Raw genomic sequence first — 19,931 nt, 5'->3', positions numbered from 1 at the left:
GCGGGGCCGCTGCGTGCACGTGTGCGTGTTTAACACACTTCACGCCCGATGAAGGACTAGCGGGCAGCCTGGATTTAAGCCATTTAAATTCATGCAAATTCCGTCGGCGCTATGGATGGAATACATTAAAGCAGTTTGGTGTTTATGTGAAGGACTTGAATATCTGTAAAAATCAAAACGCCGCGTGGACGTGCCGCTGAGGCGCGAGTCTAAAGGGGAAGCCGGCGGCGCGTCAGGCTAAGCTACTCGCGGGATGCAAAGGTCAAAAACTTGTTTTTCATTTCCTCAACGCCGGGCACAATCGCCGTACAGTTACGCTAATGTGAATGCTGTCATTCAAAAGGGAGGAAGGGTGGAAAAGGGGGCAAGTCACAGGAAGTCAGCCCTCCTCAGATGGTGTAAGCAAGTCATTATAGTCCTTGCAATCTGTCAGCGCAGCGCTGAGCTAGCATCATCAATTTCTTTCCATTTCCAGGGGGGGAAAAAAAAACCAAGAAAAAATAAAAACAACGACCTTTTGCTTTTTCAAATAGCCGCATTGTTGCCATGACTCGGGCCATCCATCCGTTCGCTCATTCATCCATCCGGGGTGTATGTGTCTATTGAATGTAAATGACAGCTCAATGTCGGCGCCGTCACAGTGGGGCCACAGAAAGCAGGGCCGATGGAGCAACAGCGTGAGAGCTCCTCAGCGGAGGGCTGGCTGTGCCATCTGTGACTGTTGGTAAACAGGAAACAGGCGCGGTGAAATTACACCGCTTTTTTTTGTGATTAATGGCGCCGATAGCCACGCAGCCGTTTGACCGGGTTTAAGGCTGCCACGGCAGGTCGAGCCGGCTATTTCATTTCATTTTCCTTTTGGAAAACGCGAGACGAAAAGTGCAGAGAGATCACAACGAAATACCAAATCGGCCGAATGTGCAGCACTTTAAAAGGTGTGAAAACAAAGGAGTCCCTCCACTAACGAGGCCGTCGGTTACAACAGGTAGAGTCAGCGGAACGGGAGCATCTGAGCTCTGCCGCGCGAGACAAGGGCCATTATTGGCTGGGGGGGGGGGATCAGTGAGGGTCCAGGTCAGGCGATGAGCTGGGGGAGTCAATTAAAGGAGCTCCATCTTAATGGGGCTGTGATGTGGAGCCATAGCGGGGTTGTCCTGGCTCCAGCCCGTGGTGGCCACATCTCTTTTGTGACACGAGCCAAGTAAATAAATGGCCAAATGAGGGCAAACAAAAGCCTCGGCAATATCCCAGGGCACCTATTATGCAAGGAGCGAGCGAAAATTATGCCCTCGACAAATTGCTAATGATGAGCCAGTGATGTCTTGTTAAGCGACACTGTTTTCCCTCAGATCTTTGGGCGCCTGTGCTCTGTTCTCCGTTTAACAAGACGCACACACACACACACACACACACACACAAAAAGAAATGCGGGCGAGCTGCTCTGTGATATTCTCACTTTCTTTCCTCTCTTCTCTCTCCCTTCTTCCTCCTCCTCCTCCTCCTCCTCCTCTCCCCTCTGTGGCCAGCTCGTGTCTTTGCCTCTGCCTGTTTTTCTTGCCGTCCCCTCACATTTGCTGCCACTCAGAGGGCCTGATTTGGCGCCTGAGAACATGCTAGAGTGGGTCCGCGCAGCAGGGGGGGACCTTTTGATGCAGACCCCCCTGGGATCCGTCCACTGAACTGGCAGCACGTATCGCAGATGTGACAGCTTTCATCTAACAGTTAACTTTTCCTAATTAAAGCCCCAAACCGAACTACACACCAGTCTGTCTGGAACTGCAGTTCTCGAGGTAAAGCCCATCAAAGATGTGAGCGTTTGTGATTACAAGGTTGGGCGTCCTTCTTTTTTTTCCCTTTTTTTTTTGGAGGGGAATGAAACGTTGCTTTCTCCTACGTGGGCTCACCTGGGTGTGGGGGGGCCATGAATGCCAAATGGCAAGGCCCCATCTCATTTGCACAAACCCTGCCCTGAATGTGGATGTGCAATTATGAATTAGATAGGGGGGAAAAAATGCTTAAAAGAAGGGGAAAAAAAAAAGACTCCGTAATTAGCAAGGCAACTCCTAGCACAAGCGATGGAAATTAGTGCTGGCGCAATAAATTAGCCTGTGCATATATTACATGGGATGAACCCCCCCGGGGGACTTGTATTAGCGGGTTTGGCCGTCCGCTCCTGTGTATTTAAATGAACAAGCCACTCCTTCCTCAGCGGCCCGATGACAGACATGTCTCCTCAAAAAACAGGTTTTCAGGATTCAGCCGGGGTGTCATTTCTCTCCCCCCACAACACCTCATACCTCATGTTATGTCTCCTCACTCCCCGGTATAATGTGCCAGCCTCTTCGGAGTCGCAATCACCGAATATTTGGTACTCTATTTTACGCTGATTAGAGTTACCCCCGTTTCTCACCAGCTATTTTCGTCCAACTCTGATAAACAAATGTTGAAATTAGAACGCGAGAGACTGGGAAGGAAATTTGCATCAAAATAATACGGCGCATAGCTAACGACATAAAATCAGATAACAGCCACAAAAGCTGGCAAATTGCTAAATAAAAAGGCAGGATGTAAATCGTATTTGTGGTTGGCCACAGCAGCCATTTTCAGGGTGGGGGCGTGCACGAGTACGGCTTCGCCACCGGTCGTGATAAGTCTTATCCACAGCGATTATTCATACTTGTCCTTCTGCTTGAATTAAAGCAAGAGTGCTGGAGCCAGTTAAAGCCAAATACTTGAATGGCTAGTGAACTCTCACCTTCACGTGCATCCATTTAGCTCACAAATGAAAGCCAAGTACAGTCAGTGGAAAGCCATAATGGGTCTTTCTTCTTGTAGAGTGTGGCCATTACATACTAATTTCTTCTGGAGACTCTTCAGGAATTTAAACACTTGGCTGGAGCCGGTGGAGTCTTGTGCTGAGACGAGCGTAACAGCATTTGCCAACACACTAGGTGTTTTTTCGTACGTATTTTCGTATAAGGAGCGGTTTGTTTTTCAAGCTTTTAAATTGCGCTTAATTGCATGTTTTAAAACCTTTTTTTTCGAACCCCCCCCCCCCCCCCCCCCGCCAAATTTACAACGGAGAACTAGTCAGAGGAGGAAAACATATTCCACTCATTTTAAAGCAGAGTGAGTGAATCGGCACTTAAATTTGACGCCTTCCACAGTGACCCATACTGTGCCGGCCTAATTACTTGCTAATAAAATATCACTGAGTAGATTCTTTGCCTGGGTTAATTGATTCTGGGGTAACTTTAAGCAGGGAAAGGTTTGGTTTTCCTACAGTGGAACCGGCTTCAGATCAAACCAATGCACGAGAGCGTTTTCTGTGTTTGTGAAGCTGGTCGGCCGCGGTGACTTGCTGTGTTTGTTGCCGTCCATTTCCATTATTATCAGCCGGCGCACATTGTCGAGGCGTGGTATTTTTGCACCAGATTACCCGCTGCAACACCCAGGAGGCAGTGATTTAATTATGCACTTAGTGTGGTGGGCGAATAAATGGCTTAATTAATAGGGGAAGATTGGGAATTTGGCTAGAGTTGACAATGTTTAGCTAACTCACTAGTTGGTGTGGATCTTTCGATAATTAGTCTCCCGTTTCTTTGTTCAGAGGGAAACGCTGGCAGGATAACTGCCATGATGACAAGCATGCTGCTGAAAGATTTACTCTGAAGCCAACAATAGTTGCACTAATTTGGCTGCTATGAATTTCAAGTGACGCAGTTTTTCGTAATGGGTAAATTCAGTGGCGACCTGTTTGCTAGCTAATGACTAAATCAATAAATACGATTGTCCTTGCTTCGCACGGGACTCACCACACATAAAGGCTCAGCTGGAGACTTATTTCACACTTCACGCCCACGCCGGAGTCGTTCGCTTACCCCGTTTCCAGCGTTTGTCTCACGGCTGGGGGCTGGATCTTCTGATGCCATTTTTCACAGGTTGGAGCATTTGTTGTGTTTACTGGATTAGTTCAACCCCGCGCTCTCCAACGCAGCGCGGTGTGCACTTGTACGCGTGATTGACAACGTGCGGAGACGGCGCGAGGGAGATATTTACTGCCTGTTTGTTTGCCCCCCCCGCTAAGATATAGGGAAGATACCAGATAGCGATAGTCGACGGCCACGAGGTGCGCAGGCCTTTGTCAGTCGCAAATAGTTGCGGGAAAGGCACAATCAGTCGAGCTTGTCGCCGGGATTTGAGCAGCGCACGCTGTGAGTGCATATTGTTTGCCGCTCTTGACGATACAGCGTGAAGCCTCGTGTTCTAGTGTCAAGTTCTCTGGCCCTCAGAAGTGTGACATTGTCGTTTCTGCCGGGAAAGACGAGCCTGTCAACTATATTACGAAACATAATTGTGCCGAGCAATTTGTGTTATTCCTTTGACAATGTTTCAATAAAGCTTTTTTAACCCCCCCCTCCCCCTCCCCCGGGCCGTTCTTTAATACTTCCTGTTCAGACAATCTTAAAAGGAGCACTATGGTAGAAGTCAATGGTTTTCTTTTTAATAGTATCGCCCCTGTTGCACTGTAAAAGCTGTGTGCAGGCTGAACTTTCCACCCTTCTGGGTAAATCCTTTTCATGGATCAATTTAGCAAATGGAACATTCTGTTAATTTACTGCAGCATATGGCATTGTGTCGAGTCAATCAAACTGTCACTACAGTTGCACAATTGTCAGATTTTTTTCCCCCGGTGTTTTGTTCAGAGCACAAATGCAATACAGTAGATATAATTACACTATTTTAATCACACATACTCAGGAGCCATAATCAAATGGACAAATTACTAAGTGTACAATTTTCCAATGTTCGCACACAATTGCACTAATAGGGGCTTTAAAGCTGGATATAATTATTTGCTTTTCGTTTTGCGTGGCTACATTAGCCTACTCTATTAGGAGACTGGGTCCAGTGGCAGAAAGGTGTGAGGTTCTACCCTCATTCAGCACAACACAGCGGCCTCTCATTTAGAACACGTGTAACTCTTTATGGAGGCTTGACAGAATGGAGCCGTGCGCGCGGAAACCAGTAAGTTATTAAATGGCTACCGCTTTCAGACACCAGCCTTTTCTTTTTTTTTAATGTTTCATTATTTTTCCTGTCCTCTGTTGTATTTTATACTGTGCAGAAATGTGTTGGTCGCATTTAAGTGAAGCCAACATTTTCACGTCCCGCTCCTCTCAGGAGGACACTGGGGACACTGGGATTGCAAAGGAAGAGGGTAAAACACAAATAAACTAAGGCGATTGGTCAAAATCCTTGTACCTTCACACCCAAAATCCAATTTTTCTGGTTTCCTTCATGGGAATCTCTCGCGGCGCCTTCATGCTACAGTCGCCGTCAGCGGCCTGTCTGTCACTCTGCCACGCTGCGATTGAGACATCAACGTAATCCATGTTTACACTGTCCCGCGTGTGTGACGGCTAGCCGTTAACCACACAGAATTAGGCCCCGCTCTGACACCTGCTGCAGCCCACCACTTGAACCTATCATCCGGTTCACGCTCACAGAGCAGTCCAGTCGATCGGTTACCTCATCGTCGAGGGTAGACGATAGAGTTTTTTTTAAAAAGACCCGCGGCGGCCTGTGAGGGGGACGGCGGGGTTTGTAGGTGAGGCATGGCAACGTTGGTGGCGGTGGTGGCGTGGACGGAGAAACGATGGTAAGTGCCACTCCTTGACTGTCCTCTCTGCCTCTCTTCCCTCTCTGCCTCTGTCCTCCTCTCCTTCATTCTCATCATGTCTCTCCTCTCCCTCCTTCTCTCTCCATCTTCCGGCGCTTCCTTCTCTTTGTTGCTTGCTCAGAGGAGCTGCCAGTGTTTGCTTGTCCTTATCCAGGTTTCTAATCCGCCACCAGTAAAGACGGGGGAGAGGGACAGGCGGGGCCATTAGATGAGTTTATCAGAGTAGCTCAATCTGTTATCGCTACTCTGCCCGTGTCCCTCCTGCTGGCCATCACCTCCCTCCCACGTCGTGGAGGTTCTGATTGTCGCTTCTCCCGGTCCACACACACGCACACACAATCTTGCCACCTCTGACCATGCTTGCGCATGTTGTTTTAGAGGCTTCCTTGACGCGTTTTTTGCACTTCTGTTTTGCTCTTCTGTCCTGCTTTTCTGCATCGCACGAAAATAAATGTAGCTAAGAATGTAGCCACCATTTCGGAAAGGGCCCGCTCCCTCGGAACTTGCTGTACCGGATCACAAAGGGCTTGGAAAATAACATCAGATGTGGAGCATTTCACTACAAACCGGAGAGGAGTCATCGCGTGTCCCGGAGGGCACTCCGAGATATGAAGCCAGACTCTTAAAATATGCCCGCGCCTTTCTGTTAGCAAAGGGGGCTACAGGGACTGAGAGGGGAGGGCTAGAGTTTACCTAAAGGATAAATGTCAGAGGATCAACTAAATTAGATCCTGCCTCTATTAAGACATCAACTGCTGCCGAAGCGCATGTGCTCTGTCTGTGTGGACCCTTGCTCTCAGCGAGACTGCGGTCCAGACTAATGCGGAGCTCAGGATGGAAGTGGCAGAATAAGCCGTTTTCCAGAGCTCGGTGTAGTGCAGAACAAACCTGTTAAGCAGGAAAGCCCTCGTGCTGCGCCGCTCGCGGTCCGTCGTCAAATGAATCGTAATGACTCTAATGAGAATTCACAGAGAATTTCGCCGAGTAAAATATTAAACTGTCAGGAAAATATTGAATCTCCGGATCCCTCAACACAGCTGGTTCTGAGACTCTTCAGTGAAGTGATAAAAAAGTGCATGGGAGCTCCTTGACCAGCGTAGCTGGAGGTTTCCCAGGCCTATCTTTAATTATCATCAGGGTTATATAGGTGGGGACAGTGTAAGTAGTGCTGTGGCCCATGTGAGATGAGCTGTTTCCAACCTTTTGCCCAACCGTAGCATCGAGTTTAGAGCAGTGACAGAGGACACCGTTCCAACAGCCATCACGCCTCCAGCAACCATTTGTCATTACATCCACGGCGGGCCAGGACACAGCCCGAGAAACCCGACGGCCGTCAATTTTATGTGAAAATACAGACGGGGAATGGCGGCGTTTGGATACTTTCTGCGAGTAATTTGCCGTGAAAACGCTGCGGCGGGCTTTATTAGAATTTGTGTTTTTCGAATTTTGATGCCTCCATCTTGGTTCATGGCGGCGCCCGGGGCAACAACGGGAAAATGACGGGCGCGGAGTGACATTTCTGCCACCGCTCCGTCATTTAGAAGTAATGGCTGTGGCCACCGTCTCCGTGTTTACATAGCAGAGGGCTCCCAGCGCCATGCCTGTGACAAATTATAAAAGGCAGGCCTCTGTAGCCAGGCTGCATTTCATTAAACTTTAACTTCCCTTATCTGCGGCGACAGAGGAGGGAATAATAAAGGCTGACAGGTATCCAAAGATGTATGTTTGGACTAGGAGACAAGAACAGCATGAGAGCCATTGCCAGCTTTGTCGCTAAAGAAGCGGCATATGCTGCGGGCTATAAAAACAGGAGGCAGATGTTGCTGTTTTACTGAAGCTGGGAGAGGGTGCGTGCACCGGCGGTGCGTCACACATATGTGCACCGTGAATATCTGTCTGCTTCCCTGACGACGTCGCTCGTGACAAAGCAAAACAAGAAAGACAGACGGGATTTGTCATCTGACCGAACAGAACAAATACCCAACGCATCTTTGGGCTGTTTTGTCGAACGGCTTGCTCGTGCGCTCATTCGCGCACTCGGCACGTGAACCTTGAGGGAGGTTGAATCTAATTTAAAGTTGACTGATATAAATTTTTTTCTTTGACTGGGGTGAATAAATGACTGATAAAAACGTCTCGAGGTATGCCGTCATTCATTATTAAAGAGCCTTGCTTGTCTCCGGTCGTTTGCCCCCCCAAACACACATACAAACACACACACACACACACATTAACTGAGGCCTCTCTGAAACCCTCTCTGCACAAAGACTCCTCAGAAAAGAAACTTGGATTTTAGGCGCAAGTTGGATGAGGTTTATATCTCGAAAGGACAATGTGGCAAGGCCAACATTAAACCATGTTAAGATCTTCTAAAAGAAGCAGCTGATTGATTCCATAGACCTTGTTCATCAAGGCCAACAGGTTTGAACCAAAGATATTTGAAATGTGAGGAAGAAAGAGGTAGTTACGGCAACAAAAAGCCGCTGAAACGTCTTTTGTAAGTATCTGAAAAGACCTATCTACAGCTAGCTAGGCTCTCCCGTTGAGCAGACGAAAGACGAGCATGTAAATAAAAGCCAAGGGTGAGCTCACAACTTTGCCTGCGTGAATAAAAATGCCCACAATAACATTACAGATGTGCGCCCAAATTAAGCCTGCCATTCACTTGCTCGTCGTGCTCAGCAGGCACTTTGTCTTTGTTCGGTGGCGTGCAAGTATTTTCCCGTGCGCTTTAATTTCAAGAGCAAAGAAATGTAAGGATTTAAAGGGGGGAAAAATTTGCCGAATTACACGTTGGACAATTTTCCTTTTTTTTATTTGCGATTTCACCACACCTGGCGTCCGAGGGCTTTCTGGGCTTCGCGGGAATTGGTGTGTGTTGCACGTCAGCTGTGCACATGTTGAGATAAGGTCAAATATGGCCTTCCCCCTGGGTGGCGGTGGAGGGAATCGACCAGCCCGAGGAGCCGACTAGGTGGTTCAGATAGCCTCTTTCTGCAGGCGAGGCAAGGCAGCTGGAGAGCTGCTGCTGCTGCTGCTGCTTCTGCCCCCCCACAACCCTCCCTCAGCAGCCATGTCCTGTTGGAGTGAGCCCCTTCACCGAAGCTTTGTCTGAGAAGAGAGTAGCCGAAAGGGCCCTCTGACACACTGGACAGGACCCTTCAATGCACAAGCACCACCTCCACAGCCTTATAACAATCCCTAAACAGACACACAAACGTGCACATCCTGCAGACTCACACGTGTTTGTGCGTGCGTTTGTGTGCGCCTGTGTGTGTGTGTGTGTGTGTGTGTGTGAGTGAGCGGCGCGGTTTTATCTGCTGTTTTCTTTGTGTGATTTTCAGAGCTAAGCTCCAATGCAAACATTGGAAGCTGGAAGAAAGGGCAGAGCACCATCTGCCCCGTTCATGGCCTCTCAGGTTTTCATTGCCCGCGTCCAATAAGGAAACCTCCGCAGTGCAACTCTCCATTGCATTGGTGAAAAAGGGAAGATAGCGTTGCACATTGCCTAAGTCATAATGGTTCTTTATCTCCAGTGTTTCCCACAGTGGCATAACAGAGATCTAATCAATAATAAGCAACCTTGAAAATTGCTGTAAACAGATGGCCCACAGGAGAAAAAAAAGAAATATTTTCACCTTCTGTCCTCTCCTATCTTTATTTGGACGTGTTTTTTTTCTTAAATGCAGTTGCACCATGAAAAAAAGGAAGAAAAACCCAGAAAAACCTCCCTCCATAGCCACTCCTCCGTCTGCATCCGCTCGGTCAATAGCGGGACACAATTGTCTTTATCATAAATAATACGCCACCTTTGCTTGTCTCTCTGCAGACATCTTGCTAAGGCTCCACAGATAGCTCGCGCTGCGTGACAAGCGCTAACAAAGCCCACAATGTGACATATCTGGACTCACAAAAAAAGTCACCGGCGAGGGAAGAAAGAATGAAGGAGGGGGAAAAAGCAGCAGTGGAGGAAGGGGGGTGTTAAAGAGGTACGCTGTATAATGTATAATGTTTTTGTCCAGGTAGCTGTTGGCTCAAATGCAGCTGTGACACATTTGAAATTGGCCCTGGCCTGCCCACAAAGACCGACAGAAGCGCCGCGAGCACTAGCCAATCCATATTCTCCAGACACCTGCTCGGCTTGGAGAAACCGCGGATATTGACCTTCAATTCAGCCGGCATTCAGAATTGATGAAAAGAGATAAGCACTCTAATCTGTCCGTCATCTTCGCACTTCTATTTATTGACTAACTGACACAGACGTAGACTCCCGCTCCGGCTGGATGTTTTCTGTTGCCACACGCCAATGCGCTACATAAACCTAATAGATGTTTATTTGAAAGAAGCTAATATCAAAATGGCCTCTGAAGACGCCGAAATCAATTTGGAGGAAAGGCAGCCAGAGATAATTGGATATTCTTGGACGCTGGTGTGAATTTGGTGTCTGACTGAGGGTTGCGTGGCTCTTGGCCCCTGCCTTGACACGTGTCCTTGCCCGTTTGAGCTCATTCTTCATGTCCCTCTTATTTAACAGTGAAGAGGACTAAAATATCGGCGTGAAAAAAAAAATGTGTGCATGTTTATGCGTGACTTCGTGTGCAAAGGTAGGGCTTTGCGCCGGCCGGCTCTGGTCCTGCATTTCCACATGACAGTAGGCTGCCTGTTAGAGCCACTCGACGACAAGTAGGGAGTAGGAGGAAGTGCTGCCTGAGAGCCTCTGCAAGGAAGACTGATGCCCACAAACCGTCTGTGTTTCAAATCTGCCACGAGAGTGCCCGTACAGACGGCCGAACACGCGTACGGGGCGCGTGCGCACGTTTTGAGAAAGCCATCCGGTCATTTTCATGTTCATATTTACATGTATATGAGACGCCCACAAATGCAGATCTATTAAAATTCATACCAGAATCCATAAATGGCCACCTTTGGAGAGCTGGGAGGGAAGGGGGGGGGGGGGGAGGGAGTGAGGGGGAGAGTGCAGTATATTTATTTGAGTGACATTGTCTAAATTGAAGTTTGACACTCTTCACCACTCTAACCTTTATGCAAATGTGAAAACATCTATATGTGATGGACAGAATTCAATTAACTGAGATGACAGAAAATAATCTAGTGAACTGAATACATCATGCAGTTGAAAGTAACATAATCATCCCGGTAGGGAAGGCTTGGGTGGGTGGCGGGGGGTGGGGGGGCGGTCAGTGGGAGAGATACACAGAGCGGGAAGGAAGGATAGTGAGAGAGAGAGAGAAAGAGAGAGAGAGAACGAAGAGGGGGTGGAGGAATGGGAGGGTGGGCACAAAGGAAGTAGAAGATAGAGCCCATTTCTCCGTCGCCTTATCAAATGGCACAAGCTCTATTTCTCCAAAGCAGAGTCTCCAGTCCACTAAACTCTTGATCTCAAATGAGAGACCCTGGAACACTGTTGCTAAGCAATTAAGGGAGGGGGCTTACCGTGCGGCTGATTCCTTGCCGCTCGGTGTCCATCATTACAATTTTTCTCACCTCGTAGACTTTCATGCTGATGAACAGCAACCTGCACCCGGTGACCACGCACAAGAAAATGGGATCCTCCGGCAAAGCTGCAAATTACACCAGCGCACACCAACCTCATTTCAGCCAGGAGAGCAGGACTTCACCTGAGTGGGGGTGTCTGCAGAGAGCCCCCAGGGTGGGGAAGGAAAACACTGAGACATTAGCCGCTGCAAAGACAAAAAAAAAACCCAAAAAAACCCAACAAATCCCAAACAAATAAATCATCTTTTACAACATCGGTGTTTCGGAGGGTTTGTCCTTATTTCCCATTATTACAAAACACATCAGATTATCATTGCACAGAATGATGAAGCAGCATGAATTTGTATATTTAATTAAAAAATAAAAAATCTGGGTGGCCCGAATAAGAGAAATGAGCAGAGAGGAGAGGCGGTGGAGGAAAGGACGAACCAGAGGAGCAGCCGCACAGGCATCAGTGGAGCTGTTGGCCAGATGGGGGCACCCTTAAACAAGATATGAGAGCCGACGCCTCGTCCCTGCTGCACCTTCCCACAATGCAACGAGGATGGGAAATGTTCGAAAATGAGCAAAAGTTAAAATACTACATAAAATAACAACCAGCGAAAGCAACAGCCTCAATCCGGGACAACTGGGCCCATTAGAGTGTCGACCTCTCCGAGGAGTTGGACGGACAGACAGACAGATGAAGGGATAGCCTATTTGTTGTGCAGTTCTAAAACTAGGGGGCTCTGTGCTCTGTGGTTCTGAAGACCCAGTGGTCCTGGATAGCTCATGGATTTACATGCTGTGAATTCAACAAAAAGTTGTAATATTATCACGACTCTCATTTGATGTTTAAATCATTAGACTGGTGCAAAAAGGAAAACACAGAATGTGGATTAGACGCATAGCTGCTATAGCTTAATGTCTCATTTACATGAGGTTGAGGAAAAGTGCAGCAGGACTGAAGCTGCAGCCATAATGGATGGATAAGTGACTCCTCACCAGATCTCTTACATATAATATAAGTTCCATTAGACCTGAAATGGCTACTGTATGGCATTTAATTAAATAGAAGCCAGAGTGTGGCTGCATTTGAAGCCCGTATGAGGTTACTGGTGCTTTTAACTACAGCACCCAATGCACACACTGTTAATTAACTTATTTAGAATGAAGGAGATTTGCCACGCACTAATCGTCCTCTAATTCACTAAGAACTGCAGCCTTTCAAAAGCCGGACAGCAATCAACGTGTCAGGGCTAAACATTGCGTAATCACTAATTATGTTTTGCAGAAGAAAGGGAAGAAATATATAAATAAATATACATGAATTAACCAGGCCCATTGATGGGACTGGTTAATGGATGCCTTTATGTCCTGTGAAGGCGAGGTCCACACCGAGACACAATCGGCGACCAACAATACGCAGATTCAGAGAAATGTAGGAGAGGCAGAGTCAAAAGACCGGGCGTGTTCACAAGTGCTCTCAAGTTTAAACACCGATCGCCAATTCACAGCATTCTTATCTCAACGTGGACTCATAGTGGCTGATGGAGAAATATCTATGCATCGCTTGGCAGTGTTTCATGTCCCTGCCCGTATGTTGCAGGCAGTGGGCCGGCCCCAGAGGCCCCCGGAGCACCATGCATATGGTTTTGACTCCTCAGGTATAATGAGGGAGCTGGAGCTTGGCTGCTGAGAGGGAGAGTGGCGGCACTCCAGCCCTGACCCTGTCCTAATCCTGGGAAACCCATCCCGAGCTCACTTCTGCCTCACTCAGCCTTGGGTTGTCGCAGGATCCCTCATGGCTGCATTAGATCGGACCGCTAGCCTTTTTTTGACAACAATAATCAATACAGTAATCCTTGGTCGGCACACTCAGCTCGGCAAAAACCAATGGACGACTTAAACACACAATTAAGGAAAAAGTGGATATGAAAAGCGAATCTGGAGCTTCCTGCCAGGAAGGAATTCAATGGCCGTCTTGCTGGAAACAGAACGCAAAGCAATGAGCAAACCAGCTGGTAATCTACAGTTTTGAATGATTACTTTTGCCAAAGCAGTTTCTTTTTAAAACATTTAGTTTTGGTGGCCTCGGGAACTGTGAGGATCAAGTGCACACATATTCTAGCAGAACAAGCACCAATAACTAGATGACTTGGTGGGGGGTTCGGATTTAAACCTTTAAAAAAAAAAAGAAAAAGGTGCCGTTCCTGCCATCCCAGAGGCCTGCGGTTTCGGTCACATGCACATTAGGAGGAGATCACACAGCGGGCAGGCAGGGCTCTGCTCCACTAGCTGTCAGGTGACCCTCTCTATGTCTTCAATGGCGGCAGATCCCAGCAGGGGACGCTGCTGATTGCTGACCACATACACACCAATGCTGCCTGTGAACCCACAGCTTTAAGGCTGCTCCGGCTTTGATGCAACACCTAATTGGCCGAGATGAACTGTTCGCTGCGGCAGCTTGGGGCCCAGTCCTACTGTACACTAGTCACTATCTGGATTTAATTAGGTCCCTTTTGCCTCTTTGTGTGTGTCTGTGTGTGTGTGTGTGTGTGTCAACATGCACCGTTGACCTGCCTTAATGCGTCTATGTTTTGAATTTTGACTTTTGCATAGAGAATTCAGCATGAATCAGATTCCGATGTGTTCATTTATTCTTGAACGATAATTTCCCTCCGATATAAGGCCGGGCGGTTACTGTGGCGTGATACTGCAAGGTGACATGGACAATTAGGATGGAGAGGTTTGGAGCTTTACTGCCCGGTGGTTTGTTTTCTCGGTTCTTAACTTAGCTCAAGGTTCCGGTGATTGGCTCGGAACGTGACAGGATGTGGTGGAACAGAAGAAAGAGTGAAGGGTGCCGCGTAGTGGTTTGTTTTCACAGGCCCTTCACTTCTCAGCATTTGGTGATTGGTCTAGAGCCTGTTGTCACCACAGAGGGGCTGTGTGTGAGTGGCACTTTGTTTAACTTCCTCTCAGTGCTGGAGAAACCAGCAGGGTCTGGTAATGAGTCTGCAAACAGGACTCACGCGGAAGGGAACCGCATTTTTTCATCACTAATTGTAGTGAGTGATGGCCGCTTGGCATTTTAGCAGCATCTTGGCTTAAAACATAGAGCTGTTGATCATAATCCTAGTTTTTGTAAGTGTTTATTATATTTGTAGCCCATCGGAAGTGTCAGGACGCATATAAAAGAACAGTAGAGGTCAGCAAATTACCCAGGGCCAACTGCCTGAATAAAGCTGCGCTGGTGCCAACAGACGGTTTCATGGGAGAAATAGAGGGCAAATTTGAAGTTGTGCTACTTTGTTTATTTGCATAAAATTGAACAAATACCACAAAGTGCCGTGTAGCGCAGCTCGTGCTGAACTCACTAGTGCACAATGACTGATTATGGTAAATTACCATCCCTGTACAAACTACCGAGAATCCGCTCTCAGGCTGTATGCAGCCCTAAAGCGGGGAGAAGAAAAATTGTTCCGCCCAAGTACCATAAAAACAGATTGGAAGCTCGGCGATGCTCTGTGAATTAGCTGCACAGGAAGCCCCTAAACCTCTTGTTTTATTCATGAGCATGAAGGCTATCAGAGCCTAAGAAACCCCCGTGGTTGCACCCACTACATCAAGGTTGTGTGACTGCGTGCATGGAAGATTGTATTTTTGGTTGTTTGGCTTTTGTTGGTTTCTATTTTTTTCTTTAATAAATGCGCTGCATTAAAAACCATCAGGGATTAACTACTCTTATCATTTGAAATGATCCCAGCAACATTATTAACACGGACTGCTTGAATTCCACTGAGAAGGTCACGTGCTGAAAATCAGACTGAATGATGCAGAAAAAAACAATCCATGAGATACTTTTTCTTGTAATTTGTTTGAGTTACAAAGGGAAGGGTTCTTTTAAGAGGGCTGTGCAGGAACTCCAGCTGTTGGGGTGACATATTGTTACTGGTAATCCCGAGGAAATTTAAATAGGGCAAGGGAGTGGGGCTAAAGCGAGCCATGGGGAGCGCTGCACAGCCCGCAGCCGAGGGGGGAGACACTGGGAAATGGCCAAATGATCAGCCAAAATTGCTGTAAAAAGTGATGAGTTGCCTCTTCCACCTGTAATTCAGTTCTTTGCAAGACAAACCAACCAAACCAGAGCATGTGTATAATTAGCAGCCATGCCTCCTTGTTTACCTGCTTGGTCAAGGTGCCAATGTTTTCTAATTGTCCTCTCTGAATGGAGCAACTTTAGGTCTCTCATTACTGCTGTGGCACTGAGGTCCTAATGAGTGGAATTGTTATCTGAAAGACGCCTCCCCCCTTCCACCCCTCCTGTGGAAGCACATTAGATCCAGACAGCTCATTTCCATTCCCCCTGTCATCTCTCTAGAAATGACGTGCAGTGCTTGAAACTGTTTATTTCCAAATTCAGACCTCCTCCGCGGCAGCCATCGGCTTCAATTACCAGTTTTTCCTGAGCGGAGCCATCAGGCAGCCTGACACTGAGGTCCAACCTAATTCCCACCTTCTCCAAAGTCAAGAGCATAATGTGCAGATAAAAAAGGTGGAAAATAGCCTGCCACTCATTAGCATGCAGCGCCTGCCTGTTCATTTGCTTGCTGCGAATGAAAGTTCTGACACTCAGCGCCTTGTGCAATAGGAGAATAGTCCTCTTCAGACTGCCTCATGTCCTTACTGCCATGGAAAGGTCATCGGCAGAGGTGCACACTCACCAGCCTGACTCGCTGCTCTTCACTGGCCCACCAGGGAGAAGGGTTAGCTGGGGGTATTGATTCAGGGAGAACCTCATTACCTGCAGAATCAACATATTATTGCCACGTTTCACCCAGTGGAATTGTTTACAAGTGTCTTTAGCGCGGGCAAAAACCCATGCTGGCAGGCTGCGACCACGTTCGTTAGTCACTGACCCCAGCGATTATGTGTTATCTGATACGCTGCTATCTGGCTTGTCCGCATGAGAAGGGTCACTGGCCTGCATTGGTCTGGGGCCATTATAAGCCCTCTCCTTCCCTCTCTATGTTTTGCTCCCCCCCATCCCTCTCTTTCCGTGCTACCGATGAATGTATCCATTAGCCTGCCGATGTGTAAATTGTTTTCACCTGCACTGCAGGCAGATGGGGAGCCGTGTCTCTGTCGTGATTTCCTATGCATGAGCTTTCTAATCAGTCAGAGAGTAACACGATTCCCTTGCTCCTCACAGGAACAAGGTGAGCTGGCGCGATCATGTGCACATACGCTACATACATGCGCAAACACTCGCTCGCAATCTGCAATCAATATGCACGCCGCGTCTTGGGGGATATTGGCGCCGCGTCGGCAGGGACGGGGTTCATTATACCAGCTCACTTTACTAGACCATGATGGCTTAATACTGCAAAGAAGGCCTGGGCCCACGCTGATCCTGGCCTCTGCCATTCCCCATTTCTCCTCAAATTGAAAGATAATTCGAGCTGGAGGCCAAAACCTGCGACCCGCCGTGACATGCGGCAGCGGTGTCAACCAGACGCCACCCTCAAAAGACACTGGAGAGGATGCTGCTCGCGCAAACATATAATGTGGACGTGTCATACAAACTCTTGGCCGCGGCTGGAGAAGCTGGGGTCAAACGGGGGCGCCCAGGGCTCGATTGGCTCCAAGGGTGCAGAAAGAGAAGCTCTTATATTGAGATGTTTATTCTCGGTCAACATCCAGTAGCTCCTCAGGCAGAAATGCGCAGCTCTAGCAGCTAACGTGATTTAAATCTGTATCACACCTTGAACTACTGCTGCACTTCTATTCCTTTCTTTCTGTGGCTGCAATTATGTTATAACATACAAGTTACATAGGTGTAATATTGAAGGCAATCTTCCGCTGCGTTGGCCACGTCGTTGCCGAGACACCTGCATACCAGTGGGTTCACTTTTATATTATTACCGTACCTATTTCTCATAGACCTGGGTCAAAGGTGAATCTACTCATCAGAGGAAATAGAGGTGAGCCGCTCTTTCCTGGTTCTCACAGCGCATTTATGCTCTAAGGTCAAGTCAACCAAGAGTCGAGAAAAGGTGAGAAAAAGGTGCCCAACGAAAATAATTATAAGGAATAGAGACAGAGAACAAATCCACTCTGCAAACTGCTAGATCACATGGGATGCGAGTGTCATTAGACCCCAGCATCTTTGTTCAGAACCACACTAAAGCTTTGTGCTCTGACGGCAGTCAAGATTGCTCATTCACATCCCAACAAGTGCAGCGTCATTAGGGAACACACCACACACACACACACGCACACACACACACACACACACACAGAAAATAAATAAATGAAAACACACACACGTGATGTGTTTTCATGTAGCCTGTTACAGCTCATATAGGGTTGACTTTTATCTTCATTTACAGAATCACAAACCTGGAGGCAAAACAACATTGGGAAGTATTTCTTCACCGTCTATTGTACATTTTCACGGAGGAGGTACAAAGCAAACGTGTTACAGCTTTTTATCCACTTGATAGCACTTAACTAATTGCTGTAGTCTAAGCAAAAAAAAAAGATGCAGAATGAAGTAAACAGTGTTCAGAAATCTATAATCCAGTGATATTCTGCAGTGGATTTAAAACATAATTAGTCCCTTTTTAACAGATGCTATTCATATCTTAATGTGAGTAAATGGAATATTGTAATCTAACTTTGTAAAGGATATTGCTGCCAACCACGAGTGGCTACTTTTGGAAAACATTTTTAAAAGCCAGGTCAAATCACTTTATTAGTGGTATCAGCTAATTATAGAAACAAGTGACCATTGAATTAGCACATAAAACTTGAAAGCTTTTGCACTCTGATGCGGGAGGAAGAAGGATGTCAGATGGGTAATTTAGAATTTTCACCTCGGTAAAGGGCTAAAAATATGCAAGGAATAGAGGATAATGCCAGCGTAATGTTAAACTGTGTGAATTTATGTCACTGATCGCCAATATTTTTGCATTCGCTGGGCACAATAAACAAATATAATAAAGTGATTATCAAATGAATCATCAACCAGGAATATTGTGTAGTTAGCAGGGCTATTTGTTTCTTTAGAGGAACATTAACCTCACACGCTACTCTGGCCCAGGAAAAGCAGAGCAGTGGAGGAACAGCCACAAAAGACACATAAAGCCAACACCGCAGAGAGGGGAGCCAACTGTTCCAAGGTTCGCGAGGGGAGAAGGGGAAAATGGGAGGGGGCGGAGGAGATAATTTAGCATTTGTGTAAGCTGTTTATCAAATTATTAACTGCACAGATGTTTCTGACTAGCTAGGGGCTGAACATGGGTTCTGCGGGGCAGGGGAACAAAGGTCTGACAGATTCAACAGAGATGTGCACTGAATATCAATTTAATTTACTAGCTGTTAATTCTCATGCTAATCCTGACCTCTGTTAGGGCATATCAATGGCCATACACATTGTATGTCTTCAGAAAAGCAGCAGGCAGAGCCATCAACCCAACCAATAGATGAAACTACAAATAAGAGAAACAGCATTTTCAGTGGGGCCATTTGCGTATTTGAATCACACAGAGCACTTTTAGTTTTAAAATATACCAAATCCATTGTCAAAAAATAAAGTTGTTGGCTTATTTACATTTTAGCTATGTAAAGACTAATAGATACTGCACATTTTTGAAGAATTTCAGGAGGGAAACAACATTAAGTAGGAAAATAATGCATGAGCCATGTGGTTTTACTACATTCAATGTAACTCAGATCATACACACCAATATGTATTAAAGCCAGAATTGGTTGTGTTAATCAACACATTGCATTGTGACTCGTGGCACTAGTGCACGTTCCTGTTTTCTGCCTAGTGGAGACTGTGCACAGTATGACATTAGCATAATAAACAATGATTCTGATCGTTGGCTATATGGGGCACCATCATATGCACAATACAATCACATTTCAGGGTTGGTCAGTGGAAACTTGCGCGTCTCATCACTTCAAAAGTGCCATTTTTCGCTCTCCAAAGACAACAAATAAAGAGGCCTCGCCAAAATATCAATTACACATGGAGGAGGCAAAAAAGGGGGATTTATTTTACAGCATAGTCTCATAGAGGGATGTTGAATAGGTTATATTAGCATTAGAATAGGACAAAAACCTCCACAGTTCAATCAATAAGGACAATTTGATTGGACAGGAATTTTGAAAACAGCTTGACAGTGTTTAGTTCAGGATGTGTTGCTGCAAAAAACTGATGTTGCTGCAGTCATAAGATGACATTAGGACAACTGTCAGTGGTGAACTTTGATAATGAAAGACAAAATCATGGCATGATACAGCAGCATTTGGGTAAATGAGACGCCAATCTATATCTGACAAAGAGAGCAGAGCTTATCTATTGATGGGACTGAAAGTCATGTGGAGGCTGGTATTTAGCAGAGATGCTGCTGATATTTGACCAGAAAGTAGTGTTTTTTTGTAAACATATTTAATTTACAACTAAAGCTCAATATCTTTTCTACCGGTCTGATCAACTTATAGAATATAAACACCTTAATAGGTGAATGCTTCATAAAATGTGGAGTTTTCACAGATATGGACATTGTCGACAGATATGGACATTGTCGACATTGTCGACATTTTAAAACTGCGTCATTAGTGTTCTTTTATTTAAACCTACCAACACGGTTGCTTCCAACACGGAGAGTACAGCTCGCGAGCCCTACACCACGTGCTCTTTATGTTTATGCGCAGTGGTTTCTGGGTAGAGGTTGCT

At 46.6% G+C, this 19,931-nt stretch overlaps 1 long non-coding RNA gene across 1 annotated transcript in view; it reads right to left on the bottom strand.

Annotated features, from left to right (window-relative positions):
* LOC115248882 (uncharacterized) overlaps window positions 1-19,908 on the bottom strand; it is a 31,540-nt gene extending 11,632 nt beyond the window's left edge. Inside the window, exons 1-2 of the long non-coding RNA XR_003887604.1 lie at window positions 19,836-19,908; window positions 11,189-11,336 (exon numbers count right to left, since the gene is read on the bottom strand). This is a non-coding gene — a long non-coding RNA (uncharacterized lncRNA). The remainder of the gene's footprint in view (window positions 1-11,188; window positions 11,337-19,835) is intronic.
* Between the last annotated feature and the right edge of the window lie 23 nt (window positions 19,909-19,931).

This window comes from Takifugu rubripes, chromosome 2 (genome assembly GCF_901000725.2).
Source record: "Takifugu rubripes chromosome 2, fTakRub1.2, whole genome shotgun sequence".
Taxonomy (NCBI): Eukaryota; Metazoa; Chordata; class Actinopteri; order Tetraodontiformes; family Tetraodontidae; genus Takifugu; species Takifugu rubripes.
The sequence above is the reverse complement of the archived record's forward strand: the minus strand, read 5'-3'. Positions and strand labels throughout refer to the sequence as shown.